Raw genomic sequence first — 20,334 nt, forward strand, 5'->3', positions numbered from 1 at the left:
ACTCGCTGTGAACTCGCTCAGGGCGGTTCTATGTTAAAACGGCAGTGTCTGTCAACATTCGTGGGCGGGGCCTGTGGCTAATGTGACGTCACACTGCCAGGGATCTGGAAACAGCTTGTTCTGAGACACTGCTTATGATTTATGGAGATTAAAAAAAAAGGAGTGGTTGGATTTTTATCATTATAGGGTGGTTGTGTACACACACTGCCAACACACATCCAAACACCATGCAAAAGTGAATTTTGCATAATAGGTCCCCTTTAATGGAAGTCTAGCATGCTCTTTGAATAATTGTTTCAACTACAGTATAACAGTAACACACCGGTTAGCATGAGACTGCTTTGATAGCATTAATTACCCTGTCTGTGTAAGATCTCATGTCATAATCGCCTGGTTAATTTTGCTTGGTACAGTATCTGCGTGAAGAAACCAGATGTGATGGCTATCAATGAAGCACTGTTTGCATGAAGCAAATCCACCCACAGGAATTACACCAAACCACAAGTGCATCCCACAAATTCACAGATCAATCAACATTTTTTAACTGAAGAATGCAACGTATTTTAAAGAGGATATATTCTGCTTTTCTCCATGTTTGTCTTTCTTTAGTGTGTAATGTTGCTGTTTGAAGATGAAAAAGCTCTGCAACGTTCCAGTTATTCTCTATATCAGTGTCAGTGTTTCTGAACTCTCTGAAACGCCTCCATTGTAGTCTTGAGTTTTCTTCACAATATTCCTCATTTAAATAATTCATACGTAGAATAAAGGGGCGGGGCCTGGTTGAGATAGTTAGTGTGTTGAAACTGGCGGCTATGGTAAGGGATGGGACATTTCCCAAATAACCAATCACAACACACTGCTTCAGCCGACCAATCAGAGCATATTGTGCTTTTTCAGAAGGAGGGGCTTCATAGAGACAGGAACTAAACAGAGCGTTACTGACAGACTGGGAAGAGAGGAGCTGAACAATGGAGGATATGAGGAAAATAATGAACATTCAAACATGAAAACCTGTTCTATTAGAGCCCAAAAACAACATCAAGACTTTGTAAAAGAGCATAATAGGTTAATCGAAGTACTAGTTAAAAAACTGTGTGTAATGAGACTTGATATGGTATAAGTAGGCTGTTGAAATAAGCACAAATGTCAGGGCAACATCCTGATGCTTAAAACCTCTTTTCTCGCCTAGACTCTAGTTGTAAGAATATTCACTGTAAAGATGTTTCCCGTAATCATCCTCTCATCTCATAAAACTGCATAAAGCAATGGTCACATTGACCTGTGTCCTTATATTGTGATTATAATGTAATTAAGGCAATACTGTAGCTCACGTAATCCTTCTGAATATGTTAATAAAATAATGCTCATAATCACAGAAACCATAATCGGGGTATTATATGTGGAGGACTGCAGTTTTACTCACATCAAACAGGTACGTGTAAACTTTAATCACATCTCCACTCTGATCAAAGTGTGTGCGTACTAGAGCTACACATGGATGACGCTTCATGCTCAGGTCCATAAACATCAGTAAAGATAACATACAATCAGCCATTCAGTGACGTAAATACACCCCGATCAGGTCTTGTATCACCCTGAACGAGTTTATTTTGAGATCATATCTGGCTAACTTCACTTTATACCACTTATAACACAGCTACTCACCAAATACTTAAATATGTAGCCATGACATACTGATCTGAGCTTAAACTCATTTACAATATTAGCTATATATTATAAAAACGTCCCACAAAAAAAAAAAAAAACTCCATTGAAAGGTACAAAAAAAAATCAAGCCACAAGATGAACACAGCAATAATATCACAATGATATTAAAACTGAAGTCTTTTGAGGTCATTTTCACAACAATCAACAACTGAGATTGCAAGATGGTGGCAGTTACGTTTGTGTGAAACAAAAGAGAGTGACTGTATGGAGTGATATGATAATGATACATATATAGAAATTCAGTCTGTACAACTGGTTTGAAACAGCATTGGTAAAAGAGCAATACAAATAAAGCTGACTTAACGTGATTCGATGAGAGACACGATTTCAGTGACCTGGATTATCGGTCTGATTTACAGTGTTGCCATAGACAATGGTCAATACTGGCAAATATCTAACTGTTGAATGTCTTGATTGACCAATCAGAATCAGTTATTTCAGAGAGACATCTATTAATGCACTATTTTGATTGTTGGAAACACTGACAACTCACAAATAAAAAAAAATAAAAAAAAAAACACAACTCCAGTGGTTTTATCACTTAAATGATTTAATAACCGCATTAAATGAAAACAGCATGTAAACAGAAGTCAAGAAGATTGCTCATGTCATGTAAACATCATAATTCAATTACAATGACAATTCTTGTTTTTTTATGCAGTGATTTATCATTATTGTGTTAAATTCATGTTCCTAGTGATCTTGAATCAGAATAACTTCCCCTTAAATCTTCTCTTCTCTGATGACGAGTGTGAAGCAACCTGTCACTCACATGAGATCCACCAATAGCAAACCACAACCATCCAATCAATTCCCCATGGACAAAATCAAGCCAGTGAGTTAGAGCAGCTCAGCCATCGTTAAACACCGAGCATCTGTTATCTGCCTGTAGCGAAGAGCAGCATTTGATCATCTCAGCCGAACCTCAGAGGAGCTCATTAAATCACCCGCCCAACCCCCAGCGTCTCACACCACACCTCCACACAGACTGAAAGAGAGACGCAAGAAGAGTTCAGAGGTGGACTGAAGACATATCGACGAAGCTTCACTTCTGCTCCCACACACAGCACATCACAACCAGCAGCATAAAAAATCAAACGTTTAGCGCTGTGAAAGAAACAACAGGACGGGAGAAATAATAGGACAGGAGATAGATGGTCCTAATTTCTCACAGCCAAAGGGAAACGGTTAATTTGCACGCCATCTTGGGAACACACTCAGGCAGATGTTTTCAGTACACTTCCTATCTAACTGAACTGGGGATGCCGAAATCTCAAAAGCGATATATTTCAGGTTTGTCAAGTCAATGCAGCGATTTCTTAAATTTCTCAGTATTCTTCCCCAAACTTTTTAAACACTTTTTTTTTTCAACAGCAGTTTATCTATCAAAATAAATTTAAACCACCAAAACCCTTCATATTCATTTTCTTCTATTCAATTCTCGATTCACAGTGTTTCAATTAAATTCCAAAACACAACAAATTCACAACAAATCAAGTCGATTCTGTACATAGTTTGATAATAATGACAATAATGTTTCAATACTGTCTCAGTTCATGTTTTCATGTCTTTTATTTTGTAATTTGTCATAGCCATGTTTCCTGCTTTTTGTGTCTGGTTCTCATTGGTTTATGGTCTTGTCATGTGGTTTTTAGTTGTGTCTTTCCATTGGTTCATTGTGTTCATTACGTCCAGGTGTGTCTTATATCATTAGTCCTTGTATATTTAGCCCTCATGTTTTCATATTCTCTTATCTAGCTTTGTTAAATGTAACACGCTGTTGATGAGGCTTTATGTCATGGTTTATGTTCAAGTCACTTGTCTTGTTCAATTCTATTCACATTTACTTTAATAAACTCCACTTAACTGGATTTTAAGCATGGGATTCTTTCCTCTAATGTCTCTCAGGCAAGAAAAAGACTGTTTCCTGCACCAAGAGTAAATCTATTTCACTATATTATTGTTCCTGAAAACATCATTAGTAATCTAATCCAAATTTCACAACATGAAAGTTACTATTATTTGACCTCAAGGCCACATCACCAACAAAATAAATGATATGGGTAAAAAATAATACTTCATAATATTTTTGGAGACTTTCAATTCAGTTGTAGTTGATGATTTCAGTAGATTTGAGCAGTGTTATGAAAGTGTGTCACTGTACGACAGCGATCCTGACATCAGGCGCTCACAAGCCTCGGCAAGCGGTGTGGAAAACACATACAGACAGAGGGACAGAGGACAGCTTTACCACAAGAATACATGGACATCAGTGTAAACCCCATGCCATTGATTCTCCACCCACTTCCACCTCATTTTATTTTAAGCATTTTAATTCAACAAGGTAATAAAAACAGAAAAAAAAGTTGCTGAACAAATACCTAAAACACAGACTAACAATAAACAAACACAAAGTGGGCCTCATTCATGAATCTTCCAATAATTCTCACATAAAACAAACCTTCTCGATATATGAGCAGCATGTTTGTGTATATCCTGTTATGTTCAGTTTAGTCTAGTTTCTGTTACCTGCCTGAGTTCTCATTAGTCTCCATGGTTACTCATTGATTAGTCATTCTGTTCAGCTGTTTCCTTATTAGTTTCTTTTGTTTGTTTGTATTTAAGCCCTGTGTTTCCTAAGTTTAGTTGTCTGGTATTATCATTGTGAAGGTGATTGCTCTGTTTTTTTTTTTTCTGCATTCCTAGTTGGTGGATTATAATATAGACTGTTTTGTTTCTAATCATTCATCATGTGTTTGGCTTGCAACCACCAAGTGTGACAGCATGTACATGTTTGTACACATACCCTTAAACTTTTTAACACCAACAAACCTGTCCTAACCTCAGCCGTATTCACCTCAATAGCAGCACAAGTGTTTCACAACACAACATCAACAGTACACTGTTCTTATTTTTTAATGTAAGCACAAAGTAGTTAAAGACACCTAATTTAAAGTGTGATGGTAAATAGTGTTATCAAAATGTACAACACAAACCACCCTAACCACCTACTAGCATTTTAAAACTACAAACACTTTCATGAATCTGACAAATTCTGTCAGGTTATGTGCAAAATTGTTCACAGACATCAACTAACAAATGGATGTAACTGAGTTCAAACAGCAAAAATGTTTTTTCTTGTAGAAAAGCATTAAATGTAATATTTCACTTGCTTATTTGGTGGGCATGAATATTTAACAGACAGATTTGGGGATCCTGAGATTTCACCAAAAATAAATGACAGATGACCACAGATAAAACTTTCAGAGAAACCAAGACGACAGCTCTTCATTGTGTTAAATGGTTTAAATAAATGCATTTAAATATGCTAAACTTTGTCAAAGTGTATCATTTCAAATGGCTTGTGTTATTGCTTAATAATTATTTCATATTATCCTTTAACATCCTCTAATTATTGTGTTTTCACAATGCAAATTTGTTATCTTTATCTGTATTAATGGTAATGATGGGAGAAACCAAAGCACCACGGGCCGCTCACACTACACACACTAAACATCTGACGCATTAACCGGACACTCTTTTGTGAAGTCAGAAGTCTCAATCTGATTGGCTGAATTCAGCAGGGAGTCTCTGCCAGGAAACAGAGCTGTGTTCATCAAGACTGTGACAACCAGCGCTTCACATGAGCAACTCAACGCTGGCTTCACAAACCTTTGACATCCAGCGTTTGGTTGAAGAGTTGGTAAGGCTAAAATACATTCAAGAGTTTGTTTAAAGTCAACATGAAATCAAAATGGACAATTATTATTTTTTTATAGAATGCTGCAGTGTTTATCATACTTTTCTTTAATTAATGTGCACTCGTAATTTTTCATCAAAAGCGTTCACCTCTCCTCCCCCTCCAAACATTGTTTGTTCTCTTCATGATGTACTAAATATCCTCCACAACTGACTGCAAACTGCCATTCAGATCCTCCATTTAGTTATCAACGCCCAACTTCTTACCATCCAATCAATTCCCTTAAGACAAAATCAAGTCCCGCCCTACATTTCTTCTTTTTATTCCAGAAGCCGTTTCACTCTTTCACTTATCTAATTTCTCAGATGTTCTTAATGTAGATAGTTGCATGGCGGTCTGTTATTGTAGCATCATTTATCCGCCCATAAACATGATGTGGAACAAAACCAGCTGTGATTGGTCCCTTTACATGTCAGTCAGACGGCTTCTTCCTGAATAAGTGGCCAGTCTTTGTCTGTAGAGCCCAGACCTTTCCTTCATGGGTTCAGCAAATCAAGTCCCTGCAGCAGCGAACCAAGGTTTGAAACAGTATTAAATAACGAAGCCTAGTTAGCTGAAATGACATGATTTGGCCAGTTTTACACACACTCTTAAGCACTGATTTGAAGCAAAAGATAATTAGGTAGCTGATACTGATTATTTATGTTTACTGGTATGATGGTAAAATTTTATCCTAGCTTTTGCTAGTTTGCAAAACACCATGTTTACGCTGCAGGCAGTGCGATGGCATTCGTGTCTGTTGGCTGCAGTTGAAAACACGCTAATCGCAAGGAAGGCAGGAAGTGAGAAAGAACTGATTGAACTTTACAATCTAATTGGATGGTTTGTGTCATTCACTTGAAGTGCAGAGATGGTGTCAGGTTGATGTAGTCCATATGGACTAAAATAATGCTAAGACAGTTTGTTCAATTTAAATTTTGCTGAATGCTAACTGTATTGTGTATCACACTGAGCTTTTTAGATACTGCAGGCAACATTTTTCTGGGGAAAGTCAATACTGTAGTACAAAGGAAAAGAATATGCACATCTGCACCTGTTCGCAGTTTGCTGAATATGAATACCCCCCCCCCCCCAAAAAAATCTCATTGAATCTACACGATTCACGTAGGTCACCTATTTTGGTTTCAAAACGGCGAATTTCGCCAAAAGGTGAGGGTTTTTCATGTATGGCGGTTAAAACTCTGATTAAGTGATTACACTAGATATGGATTCATTTCAGTAAGTTGTACTGTATCTTTCAACAAACTTTTTGAAGTTCTTTCATGTTCATTTCTTGCTGTAATAGCAGAAAAGAGGAAGAAATAATTGGTTCACGTGCCGCTTGACCGGAGGCGCTACAGCAATCTGTCACTCCACATTAAAGAGCGCCAAAACCACATGTATTGTTTGAATCCCATAGTAAAATTGACAGAATTTAGAAGCAGAGACTGTTTTATATCAACAGTAACCTGATCTGTCTCATCTGTCAGCAAGTTGTCTGTGTCCTCTTTGCTCTGCTATGTATCTTTCACTGCGAGAGAAAATGGACGTGTGGCGAACAGTGAGTTTGAATGAGAGTCGGTGGCCCTGCATGACAGCATTTTTTGTAGTTATGCTAAACGTTACGTTTATGTTTTATGCTATATTAAACTCCCACAATTTACGGGTTCGACTTTGTCTGCACTATGCACTCCGAAGCACTGTGTCTTCTTCTACTGAATTGGATCTGGGAGGACTGCATTACAGTATTGCGCTACAGCGCCCCACTGGTCAAACCGCGTTATTGCAGGCCCTTCAAATAGGTCATATGAGATCAAAAGACTATTCGACAACAAAAATATTTGAAATAAACAAAAATATTTATGGAATATACATATATGTCTGACAGATTTTGACAACTGAATGGATAATTTTGAATGCAATGCTCACTCGATGAAAGATTGTTTAGAAACTGTGAAGAGTTTGACAAATTCACTAAGAACAAAATATCAAACCATTAGAATGTCAGCGATTGATGGATGGATGGATGGATAGATAGATCATAGATGGATAGATAGATAGATAGATAGATAGATAGATAGAAGAAAAATCTTAATTAACCAGTGCTTGTGTGCTGAGCCAAGTTTCTCCACAAAAGGCCTCTGTGTGGAGTCGTCCATTCAAACACAAGCAGCTCTCGCATCATGCCAAGTGCTGAGAAATAATGGAGCAGTTTAGAGGCTCTGTCCCTGTTCACAGGCTCCCTGAGCTGGGAAAATGTTAGCGCAGTGTTCAGGAGGGGCTTTTAATTGTTTTCCCATCTCTTTTTTTTTCGCTGGCTTTCAAAAGCCTCAGGGCTGACAAACAGGCAATGAACGGGATTGTTTTGTGTTCCGTTGGCCGCAGCCGGAGGTAAACACAACGCGCCCCTGTTTTCCCCAGCGGCTACGGGAAGGGGCAGAGAAACGGACAGAGACGGAGGCCTCCGGAAGCCGATGGAGATGGGCATAGGGTGCCATTGTGAGAGCTGGCATTGTGTGCGGCGCTGAGATTCTCATGCGTGTCCGTGAAGAGAAGGCGAGGGTGATAAAGCTCTCTCGGATCAAGTGAGTAACAGCTCTGCGCTCCCACACATTTACTTATTTACATACTCAAGAGTGAAATTAATGGCCTGCGATCTCCGACAGTGCACACAAAGATACTCACAAAGCCACCTTAAAGAGGCTTCAGTGGAAGCGGAGGGTTTGAGGAGAGAGGGTTCACGCATCTGGGGCTGGGATGGGGGAAAACACCATTCGAAAGAGGAAATATGTGTGATATATGGATCCTAATGTTAATCTACATAATGAACAAACTGCAGCGTCGAATCTAACACACACTGATTCACACTCTTCTGTTCTGTGAGTGTGTGTTGAAGAAGGTGTGGCCGACTTTACACAACACTGTGTTCTTCTCCAAACCTGAGTGTGAGTTCAATCACTCTTTTTTAATTCAGAGCATTCACAATTCCTCTGAGAGACTGATAAACACACAAGTCAACAATCCCATCAATCACACTGACCTGGAATTCATGGCTGGATCACTCACAATTCACAGTCACAATTATCAAATGATGCAGGTGTGAGAAAAAAGAGCCGATCATGCCACAATCTATGAATTCTTTGACATTCAAAGCTGTATCTACACTCTAAAAATTCTTGGGCTATTCTGGGTTATTAGTCCTGGATTGAGCCTTTTGGGTTATTTTTGTTTTATCCAGCTCCTGGGTTTGACATAACAACCCAGGGGTTGAGTTATTTATCGCGGGCTTTTTGCAACCTCTTCAGCTCCTCTTCTGGATGACTTCGGCAGAAAACAGGTTTGTGTACGATTCATTTATTTATTTAAAATGTTCTGTATACTGTTTAATTTTATGCAAAGCAACATACAGGGGGGCGATGTGGGTCACCTAAACGAATGTAGGTCTTTTCGCGTGATGGAAACGCCTGATGCCTTGCATAAAATCTTATGATTATATTCAAAAAGATACAGAATATAAATACTTAGGATGTCAAAATATGTTCTCAGAACTGTACACTGATTATTTATGGACAGGTTATGGAGTCAGTCACAGCATTTTTCGGTTACGCAGGCGGCGGTCTGAAGTTATCAGTTCTCCCGCCGAACGTGAGCCATCTCCAGCACGAGATCCAGCGCCGTTACGGTGGAAACAGGACAACAGAGACTAATCAATTACACTTGAATTACTTCTAAATGTTTAATTTTTTACTTCTAAAACTGTAAAACGAGCTTAAATGTAGGCAATATGTATTAAAAACGATATAAAATATGCTATACTTTAAAATATGATACGAAAATAAAGGAATTATCATGCAAACCAGTGGTTGTGTGGAGTATTTTTTTTTTTTTAAAGTTTACAGGATTTAAGTTAATCAATAAATAATAATTCATGTGTGAAGTAAAAATAAGCTAGTATTATAGTAAAAATGAATCAACCCATTGCTGGGTTAAATAAACAACCCAATTTACTGGGTAAAACTAACCTAACATGTGTTCTATCCTATATTTACCCAGTCCTTGGGTTGCTTTTGAGCCCAGTGTTTTTCAGAGTGTATCCCACTTAATGAAAGACATTTTAAAATACTGTTTATGCCACATGCAAATGATCCTGGATGGGACATGCCTAATTTTTGCTCATAATTAGTCCATATTTGATTATCCTGCAACCCTACATGAACAAGCGGTTTGGACAAAATAAAATAAAAACCACTAAATCACTAAAGAAGACACCTATATGTTGTACACTCTTAAAGATAAATATAGGCATCAATAGTCCCATGAAGAACCTTCAACATCCATGAAATCTTTTCATTCCACAAAAGCTTCTTTATAGTGGAAAGAGGTTCTTTAGATTATTAAAATGTTCTTCAAACTAAGAAAAAAATGGTTCTTTTAAGAACTGACCACTGAAAGGGAACCAGAATTTGCTGTGAAAACCCCCTTTTGGAGCCTTTATTTTTAAGAGTGCACTGAATATCAAAGACCTCAGATTTAGGGTAACATTCAATTCAGAATTATACTAAAAAAAGCATATAAATGAATGAAAGCATGCTGTGATTTAGTCAAAGATCTTGGGCTATCTATAAGATCCAGCTCTGAGGCGCTCATTGTGAGCGATGGGAAATCCGGTGTGACACATGGGAATGATTTTAGCACTTCAGAGTACGAGAGATCTGACAGCTAAAAGAGCAGGAGCAGCATCTCCACCAGTTCTCATGACCGCAGTTATTTGAAGTCCACACAGGCAGTGGAGAGACCCGAGATGGGGGAGGAGAGAGGAAAGAAAGAGGTGATGAAGAGCGCGGAGAGAAAGGAGTTGGATGGCACTTTGGCAGCACAGGCTTGTTCCCAGGAGGATTACTCAAGCCTAAAAACACACACATTTATTTGTCGCTCAGCCTTTCTTCACCTCATCTTTTCACTTCTAACACCCCTTAAGCTGTTTTAAATTTCTCTCTCACACCATTTATCCACTATTTTTCGGCATCCTGCTTTTCACCTTAATTAGTCTCATTTCTCCCTCCTCAGTAGCCCTCTGTGAGCCGACAAACATTCAGTGACAGAAACGTCTTCAGAATGCGTGTGAGCAGGTTACGATCCAGAAACACAAACCCCAATTACTCAATCTCCACCTCCTTTCATTTCTCCGCAATATACGCAATACGATAAACTGAATATATCTCCCACATTCAAAACAGATGTACTTGGACAAATCTTTACAGCTGGAGTTTACGGCACGCTCTATTTCCCTGGGATGTACTTTACATTGATTTTGACTTGACACACCAACCCCCTCCGTTCATTTCAGCCCCATCACACCTGCCTTCACGCTAACCTTTGACTCCCGGCGCTGATATGACACGAGTGGGGGAGGAAATCATAGAAAGGGCTCCTTCTGACACAGAAGGCTTCATAATCCATTGTGCTGCCAAATCAAAGTACGAAACAACCTCGTTTGAGCTAAAATAAAGGTACATTCAAAAATAGTCTGTTTGTGTATCTGACAGGTTCGAATAAAAATAACATTGATCTCTGGAGGAACATTTGTGCACATTATGCATCTATACACACACACACACACACACACACACAATGAATGGAGGACTTGTACTGAACGTTTTGCCACTCAGGAGCCTTTTGAACTCCAACAGAATGAACATAATGGATTACTTGCATGAAAGCTCTCTAATACTTCCCTTAAAATGACACATTATTCAAGCCGTCCTAGTCAGAAATAAATAAAGCAGGACTGCTAATTTAAAAACCAACCCTGAAGGACCCCAGATCCCAATGGATACGCTGAAATTTTGATATTTTCTTCTTATTAACTTAATTATTACAAGTTAGAAGACAGATATCTGAAGCATTCTCTTGAGTAAATTGCACATTTGGTAACAGGTTAATGATGACTTAAACGCTCATACAGCTCAATGAAACATTTTCAGTCGTGCTTTATATTAGGTGTCTTTAACTACTGTGTGCTTACCTCAAACAAACAAGAAAAAAGATAATTGTTAAGTTCAGTGTACTTATTGTGTTGATGTTGTATTGCAAACACTCTGTTGTGGGGTGGATAAGTGCATATATGGATGCAGGTCATTTTTAAATATGAGTACAATGTAAAAACATGTATGTACAATAAGTGCATTGTTACAAATGATTAGTTTAAATGTTAGTACATAGTAATTGAAGACACTTAATATAAAGTGGGACCAGTTTTTCTTAACATTGTGTATGTAATCCAGTAAGAAAGAGACATATTTCAAACAGATAGATCACATTAGTAAAGCTTGTATGAATGACATATTTACAGCTACTCTATGGATCCGCTGTTGCGAAAACACACATGTGCACACACACACAGCTCTCACCTGTCGACCTGGAAGATTCAGGAACGGGCAAATGTCGGTGTTTTCTTCACTCTTTGCTCTGTTTCTTTCATGCGCTTTGGTGAGGATGTGACGCGTTGGGAGCGCGCAGCGGGAAGGGACGCGCGTTCAGCGTTGTGTTGGGATAATCCGGTGCTCCGAGCACATCTACAGTCACACTGAAGGAAGACTACCTCAGTGAGAACACAGGCTGTGTTTACACTCCTCCTGCCCCGCCTCGCCTCGCATCAGCCATCCCTCCTATCTTCACACTCTACCTTTGAGATACTCACATACATTAAATAAACCGACGTGCACTAATTGTTTTATAATTCAAATGTATAACTGACTTTTTTATATATATAACACAGAAACGAGCTGTGCAGTCAAGTCCGAGATGAAAGAATGGAGAGAGAGAAAGGAAAGCGAGGCAAGAAGGTGAATCTGTGGAGGCAGCGCAGTCTCACGGAGAATTCCTACGAAATTCTACAATCTCATTTACGGTTTACGATCTGCTCTCGATCCACTGAGGGTTCGGTTCAACAAATTCAACAAATCTGCATTTTTATACGAATCATATTGTACTAATTAATATCGCTAAAAATATTGGCTCGTTAGTTAATGAATTTAGTAAAAAGCAAAAAAAAAAAAAAAAACTGACTTTTTTATTTATTTAAATTATTAATAATAATATAAATGTATGTATGTATATATATACTTAATGTAGATGCAGCGACAGGCTATTAGTGGAGTTTGAAATGAAGCTTGCAGCACTGTTACAATTATGCAAATTTATGCAAATGTAAACATAACAAGCTACTCTTTCTAAAAAAAAAAAAAAAAAAAAAACATTATAGAAACTAAATTTAAATCATTAAACAACAATCAATTAAAACATTTCAGCTGCACCTTAAAGGTAGAAAAGACAATAAAGAAAAAAAACACAATGATTAACCTCTGGTATCTACATGCTTATAACACACAAAGTGGAAATTAAGACCAGACTTGATAGTTTTCGACACACATTGGTAACTTGAGTTACATGCTTTAAGGTTTGACATACAACTAAATCAACAGCATGATTATGTTTCGATCAGTTTTTTCTGTATATTGCATTTGTTTTGCATTAAATAATTGTGGTATGTTCATGTATGACATGAACAAAAGCATAAATCATCCATCCTCCATTCATTTTTGGACAGCATTGATCTTTGGCGTTGTTTGAGGTCCTCTTTATTGCTGCAGGATAAAACTTTAACATAAGAAAAGAGGATAGCGATGATAACTTTAAGCTCAGAGATTATATTAAGCACTCCCACTTCATAAAGCTCCCATATATGGAAAAAAAAAATAGTTTTCATTGTTCTAGATATCATTCAGTATTTTGTGTCTTATTGCTCTTTTGTTGTGGTCTATGTGTGTGTGTGTTTGAGAGAGAGGGGGGTGGAGGGGTCTTTCATAATATATTGCTCATTGACTGCAGTGTAGTGAGAAGAGGTCATTACTCGAACCTTTGAGTGCCGATGGCGATGTGACAAGTAACTGATGTGTTAAAGATGCATTAAAGCCCAATAAAGCTGAAATGGAGGAAGGGCAGGAACTGAAAATAAATTACATCTTTAAAAAATAAATAAATAAAATAAAATAAAAACATTTATGTAACTGATTGTGATTAATCACACCTAATGTTAAAAGTTAATCAAAAATATACAGTATTTTCACATCGAATCTCCAAATAAATGTGGAAACAACATAAAAACCATATTTAAAATATTTGGCAGTGCTTCTGTCAATACTCTGTGTCTGAATGAGCTGTTTATTTCTGCTTCACTTTAAAGTTTATTTTAAAACATGAATAAATTAGCTTTCCAGTGATGTATGGTTTGTTAGGATAGGACAATATTAGGTCAAGATACAACTATTTCAAAATCTGGAATCTGAGGGTGTAAAAAAAACGGGATGGGCGATACCACTTATTTTGTTTTCGATACAATACTGATACTTTCAAGGCTAATATCGCCAATATCAATACCGATACGATACCTCTAATGTGAACTTATAGATTTTAACATTTATTCAATTATTGAATTACTAAGAGTAAAATGGGTTATGATACCCACTTATATTTGAAAGGCATTTTAACATTCATTATGCCTTAATTGCAGTTTATTAGATTATATTTTTGTTTACACATGATTAAAATTTTTACTTGGTAAACCATGGAAAATCTACAAATAAGCCTACTATATGCCTAGCTGAACTATGGTCACTGTAGTAATGGTTCATTTTCATAAGGGACTGCCAGTGACAGGCTGTTGCACCCATAAAATGAATCATTTGTATTCTGACAGAACATCAATATGAACTTTTAACGTTCAATTTAAATAAATGTAATTGCACAAACTATGTAGGCTATTATTTCATTTTGTTTATTGTGAAATAACTAATAATAATAATAATAATATATTTTTCTGTCTTCTGTTAAGCATTGTTCTGGGCTGCATTTCCCAAAAGAATCAATGGTTTCTTATGATACTAAACGCAACCTTTGAATGTAGTGTCGGCAGTGAGCGAACGCTCTCTGTGATTGATTGGTTCTGACTTGCAGCATTCAGATGAGCAGGAAAACACTTCTACTATAAATTATTCGCTAACATAGGTTATTTGTACAATTTAATGCATATTGTATGCATTAAATGTTTTTGTTAAATAAACAAAATAACGTAAAAAAAAACATACCTTAGTATCGATATTTTAATTTGAGTATCGATACTTTCAATACTCAACGTCAGTATCGATATATCGATACTTCATATCGATCTGCCCATCCCTAGTGGAAAACAATCGGGATAGGACTCGGGCAGAAATCATGTTCATGGATGTGATTATTAACGTTACTGTAGTATGAAGCAGAGCAGGACCGAGTGTTGTGGGAGCTGAACGAGGCCGCTGGAGCGATTGCGCAACACACAGCGTGAGCAGCGGGACTTTTATTATGCCTCAGTCGCCGGCGCCGCTTCCGCTTCTCCGGTCATGAGTATGAGGTAACACAGCTCTGTTTATCATATTAGATACATTTGAGTGTGTTGAAAATGATGTTATAACGTTACTCTGTGTGTTCACTCGGCGGCTGCTGTGAGACATTGTTACACACTGCAGTAAGATAGATCGATTTAAGAATATCATATTAAATGCTGGATGGCTTGTGTTGATAAATGGCATGCAATTAATTTTAAAACGTATTGTATGATGGAGAAAATTCTGTATTACTGTTACTAAAAATAAAGCTGCATCTGATTATGCTATGTTAGCTACTTCACAAAATAGTGTTTTTCTCTGAGGCATGGTAAAGCATGGTACTCGAAAAAATCAAGAAAATTGATTTAAACAATAAGACTAAATGTGTTGAGCTAGATAACAACAATTTGTTTTCAAAACAGTTGTTCCCTTGTCTATTAAAACATGTAAATATTAAAGCATCTTCAGTGTTTCCATGGTTTCTACAAAATAAAACCGGAAACTGAGGGTAACGCGGGTATGACACAATTGACAGGAGACTCACTCATACGTCCCGGAGCCTTGGTTAAAACTGCAATTTTCCCACGATTTACAAATAGTTGGAAACATTTGGGATATTTTAAGTACTCAAGTGAACAAAATATATAACACTGGCCTAGTGGTTTTTGAATATTTTACTGCAAAATTCTTACATATTGCACCTTTAATATCCAAATGATTTTTGGCATAAAAGAAAAATTGATCATTTTGACCCATACTATGTATTGTTGGCTATTGCTACAAACATACCTGTGCGACTTATGACTGGTTTTGTGCTCCAGGGTCACATATTGTTACTTTTCTAACATTTGCCAAGCTGAATCATTAAACACTATTTTGATATTACATGGGAAAAGATGTTACAGAAGAACTGTTTGCCACAATACACTCTGATTAGGCACTTTAAGTAAAGACGCTTTTATCTGTTCTGCCATACTACTGTAAAGTGGACATTTTGAGTTGCTCTTGTAAAGCTATAAAGGCTAAGCACTTTAAATCTCATATTGTTGCAGATATTACTAAGCACGCACTGGAGAAGCATTGTGACTGGGGGGAATACCCATAATCCCTTGCACTTGAATAATTTAACCCTTTCACGCATAGAGGTCACTACAGTGGACAGCTATTCAAAAAGCATTTTCTTGCAAATGTATGGGTTTTGATGGCATAGTTGCACATCAACCACTACAGTGCATCATCCTGTGTACTGCCACCAAGTGGCAAGCCTTTATACTTGGATTTTTTTTTTTTTCTCCAAACCAAGATGGCCGACAGCCAGTCAGAAATGCCATTACTTCAGATGATCCATCCATTCCTTCTATCCTAGGAGGCTCTTGCAGATTAAAAATAAATAAATAAATAAAAAATATCCTGATTAATCATCTGTCTACTAAATTGGCCATCATGCATCATTAGCTATATTTATGCTACAATTCATACTATTACTGTGACTGTTATTCTTGAAAATACTTCATCTGCAGTAACTTTTTTGCCTGTAAATAAATGTATTTGTGTTATTTGCAGTTACGCCAAAATGTAATCTGATTATGTATGTTACTTGTAATGCGTTACTTTACTTTTTACATCAGAAAAGTAATCAGATTACAAAATGCACATTACTTGTAATGCTTTACTCCTTACATCAAAAAAGGAATCTGATTACATAATTCATGTTACTTGTGATGCGTTACTTTACTCGTTACATCAAAAGTAATCTGATTACATAATTCATGTTACTTGTAATGTGTTACTCCCAACACTGCTCATTTCACATGAGATTGGAAACACCTGATCACTAGTTTTTTTAAAAAAACATCAAGAGATCAATGTAGATTTCAGTCTGAGGTTTTCTCAGAGAGGAAGAGATATTGAAGAAATGTGTCCATTTTTTTCCACAGAGTTGTGCCTCCACCAGATCTTTGATGGAATCACTTCCTCATGTTCTGATATAAAATAGTTCTTCTCTGTCTGCTGGTCAAACTAGAACAAACTCAATTGCATTTGCAATTAATAAGCTATACTAAATTTTTTTTTCACATGATTTTATATAATTTTATTCAATGGTTTGTTAAATACACACAGTATTGCTGTGATATTAATGTATTATGTTTAATACTGTATCTCAAAAACATATTATCCACTCAAGTGGACATCTGAAAATCTCAAATCTTGTTTTTCATGTCCCAAGAGCAATAAAAACACATATGGAGGAAAAAAAAAAAAAAAAAAAAAAAAATCCTGACTGAGGTTGTCATAATTCATGCATGAAAGGGTTAATTTTGTGTGTTTGGTCAGAATGTTTTTTAAAGGGTGATGAGTGATGTTCCAGGTGATGCAGACTGTGTACTCCTCTCATAGGGAGCGGCGGTACTGGTAACCCATACTGTATATCCTGAACACCTGGTTAGGGTTTCAGCAGTCTCAAGTGTTTGTTCAGTCAATGTAATATTGTTGAGTAATGCACAAATTAATAAAAATCCATCTATCCATCTGCCTTATCCTCTACAGGGTCATCAGGATGCTGGAGCCTGTCCCAGTGTCTCGGGCCACAGGTGAGGGACACCCTGGACAGATGGCTAGTCCAGCACAGGGCAAAAACGGAAACATGAATATCAGAGAAAATAAACTCAATTTAAACAAACAAACAAACACACACACACACACATATATGTGTATATATATATATATATATATATATATATGATAATTTGTTGCACTCTCAGTGCTTCTGCAGTCAGCAATTTCAATGTCTGAAATAATTGTGGTCCACCACATGATGGCGTTAAGGTGACAAATTGCAATGTATTGAAGCTTTGATTTGTTAGCCTGGCATATCCCGAAATAAAGTCTCAAAGCTTCATATGGCTTCATCTTCACATCCCTACCTTTAACCATATTCAATATGTGATGCTGTCATCCATCATCATTTAACTATTCAGTGATGGGTGCTCTCAAAACACTGCTGTTTCGAATAAGCGGTACAGAGTGGTTTCATAACCTTTTGAAACAGTATGGTTCACCGCATTGTTCTGGTATACCCATGAACCAGTGTTTAATATGATTTAACTGGTCTTGGCCAGTTTTATAATTTATGTTCTGTTTTACTGACAAACATGTGCATAATTGAAAAATGGAGTGATTTTAAATGTGTTTCTATTTGGCCTAACTAGCCAAGCCCTCTCAAAAAAAAAAAAAAAAATGAACACAAATTATTACATATAGTTCATATTTAATGATTTGTAGATATTTAATAGTTTTAACTGATATTGCATATATGAGTGCATCTACTATATGACTCAATTTGCACATTCCAGGATGTACTGTACAAATCTTGCTAAGAGAGATAAGACAGCTGCCTTCTTTGCGTACCTCATTTAAATCCGAATGCTCAATGTTATCTGATCGATGTATTGGAAGTAGGTGATTTCACTATATAAATGCTACTCTGTAAATTCAAAAAAAGTCAATTCCACCAACTCCCAATGTAAAATAGAAACAGTATTGTGATGTCACTCTATAAACAACATTTTCCAGTTATAAATTGTAGAAAATTGTCTATTGCAGGTGCAAGTGGCTGGTAATTTACAGGAATCGACAGAGGAAAGCCCAGAACTGGCAGTGGGGCTCTGTTGAAGCTTCTATGTTGAGGTGACCATCTCCAGGAACCTTCCAGGTTGCCATCCCACATGCCATCCAACCATGTTCTGTCACAAGCGTTGCTTGTGATTACTTCCATATTGTCACTGTCTGGATGTACAGGAGCAGTTTGTATTGTTAAGCCCAATGTATACTACACTTATACTCGTGACACATATTTTGCCATCAAGAGTATGGGCGTACTGTATGTGCACCGCCGGATTTTTGTAACCACGCATACTTTGTACGTGCAGGTCGCACATGCACATTTAATTTTTTTTGCAGTAATTAGTTTATCCACAAGGTGGCAGCCATGCCCTGGGGCGTCGATTCACAAGGTAGTCGAAGAAAACCTGTATAAACAGAACAGACCGGAACGCATGCAAGCTACAGTGACGATGGAGGCCTACAGTACATAGACAAGAGAATGTGTGAAGAGGTTATAAAGTACCCTCATTTGTATAACTCTAGTGTGAAAGAATACAAATATATTTACATGGGTTTTAACTCATGGCGAAAGATTGCTCAAAACTGCGCATGCGTCGAAAGCCTGTGTACACGTACCAGTCAAGTGAAGTATACTTTCCAAGGCTGTGCGTGTATGTTAGCGTACGCGTAAAAAAAAAAGAAAAAAAAAAGCAGAGTATACCCAGGTCTTTAGTTGACACTTCTTTTGTCCAACCAACTTAGAAACTGGTAACGCCCTTGCGTGCATTGTCTCCTACAAGAACAAACTGTTCTTTAAAGCAGTTACAAAAATTGAGTTTATTCACAAAAAAGTACATTTACAAAAAACACACAGCAATTGGATATAGAAGGTATCAAGCAGAAATGGATTTGAAAAATAAAAATAATTTTGGTATCATCAATATTACAAACCTATGCTAGGTAGATTTATTACAGCATAATTCTGCAGAACTCATTCATGTTGAGTGTTGAGCGTGCCCTCCTTGACTCACCACTGAGAACTGTAAGAACTGTACTTAACCTGTCATCAGCCAATGTTGTCCTACGGTGGGTTTTAATTAGAAGTTTCTCTCACAAGAAGCACTGCTAACTGGTGTAACGAGACATCAAAAAATCGAAATAGCTCTCTGAAGACCTATTTATAAGGTTCTAGAAACACAACAAAGTCAAGGAGAGTAGACGGTCTGTCCCTTTCACTTTTCTCTCTCCTATCAAGAAACTGCTTGGTTTGATTAACTTCATATTTGAGTCTAAATCTGGCTAAAATGGCTGAGCAAAAGCAAACAAGAGACTTATTCAAGAATGTTGTACTCTTTGGCTTGAGTGTCTTGCATTATCTCACAATTCTTCTTTGAAAAACACCTCTGCAGTTCAAATGTGAGGCTGTCAAGCACCTGATAAAAGATCACCATCACTTTGTTGACTATTTTTCTGCCCTACATTGCTCATCATCAATGAGTCATGAAATCTTCAGCTTGTTTTCGACTGTCTTTTACACATTATTTGTACACTTGTAATGTATACTGATGAAATGTAAATCTGAGAAAGAATGCCCCTTGCCTCTACTGCTCTATCACCACTATTTTCAAGTGCTTCATCCCACAGCGATTTCAGAACTGTTAAAAGCATGACCCACAGATTATGGCATGCCATGCGTTGTATGGCCACCTTACATCCATAAGTCTCTGGAATTCCCTGAGCTGCTGCTGTGGATATAGCCCTTTCTGAACTGCAAGCCACTTGAAATGAACGTATGAGTCGTATACAAAGTTATAAAGCTTCAGCAGGAGAGCAAAAAAG

General features: G+C 37.2%; 1 protein-coding gene across 2 annotated transcripts in view; it reads right to left on the reverse strand.

Annotated features, from left to right (window-relative positions):
* The window catches only part of slc1a2b (solute carrier family 1 member 2b), a 45,820-nt gene extending 33,574 nt beyond the window's left edge, over positions 1 to 12,246 (reverse strand). Inside the window, exon 1 of one of the 2 annotated variants that reach the window (XM_051885238.1) lies at positions 11,878 to 12,246. The gene's annotated coding sequence lies outside the window, so the exon portion shown is untranslated. The remainder of the gene's footprint in view (positions 1 to 11,877) is intronic. The other variant, XM_051885239.1, reaches the window with a different exon arrangement.
* Between the last annotated feature and the right edge of the window lie 8,088 nt (positions 12,247 to 20,334).

The sequence above is a fragment of the Ctenopharyngodon idella genome, chromosome 24, assembly GCF_019924925.1.
Source record: "Ctenopharyngodon idella isolate HZGC_01 chromosome 24, HZGC01, whole genome shotgun sequence".
Lineage (NCBI taxonomy): Eukaryota > Metazoa > Chordata > Actinopteri > Cypriniformes > Xenocyprididae > Ctenopharyngodon > Ctenopharyngodon idella.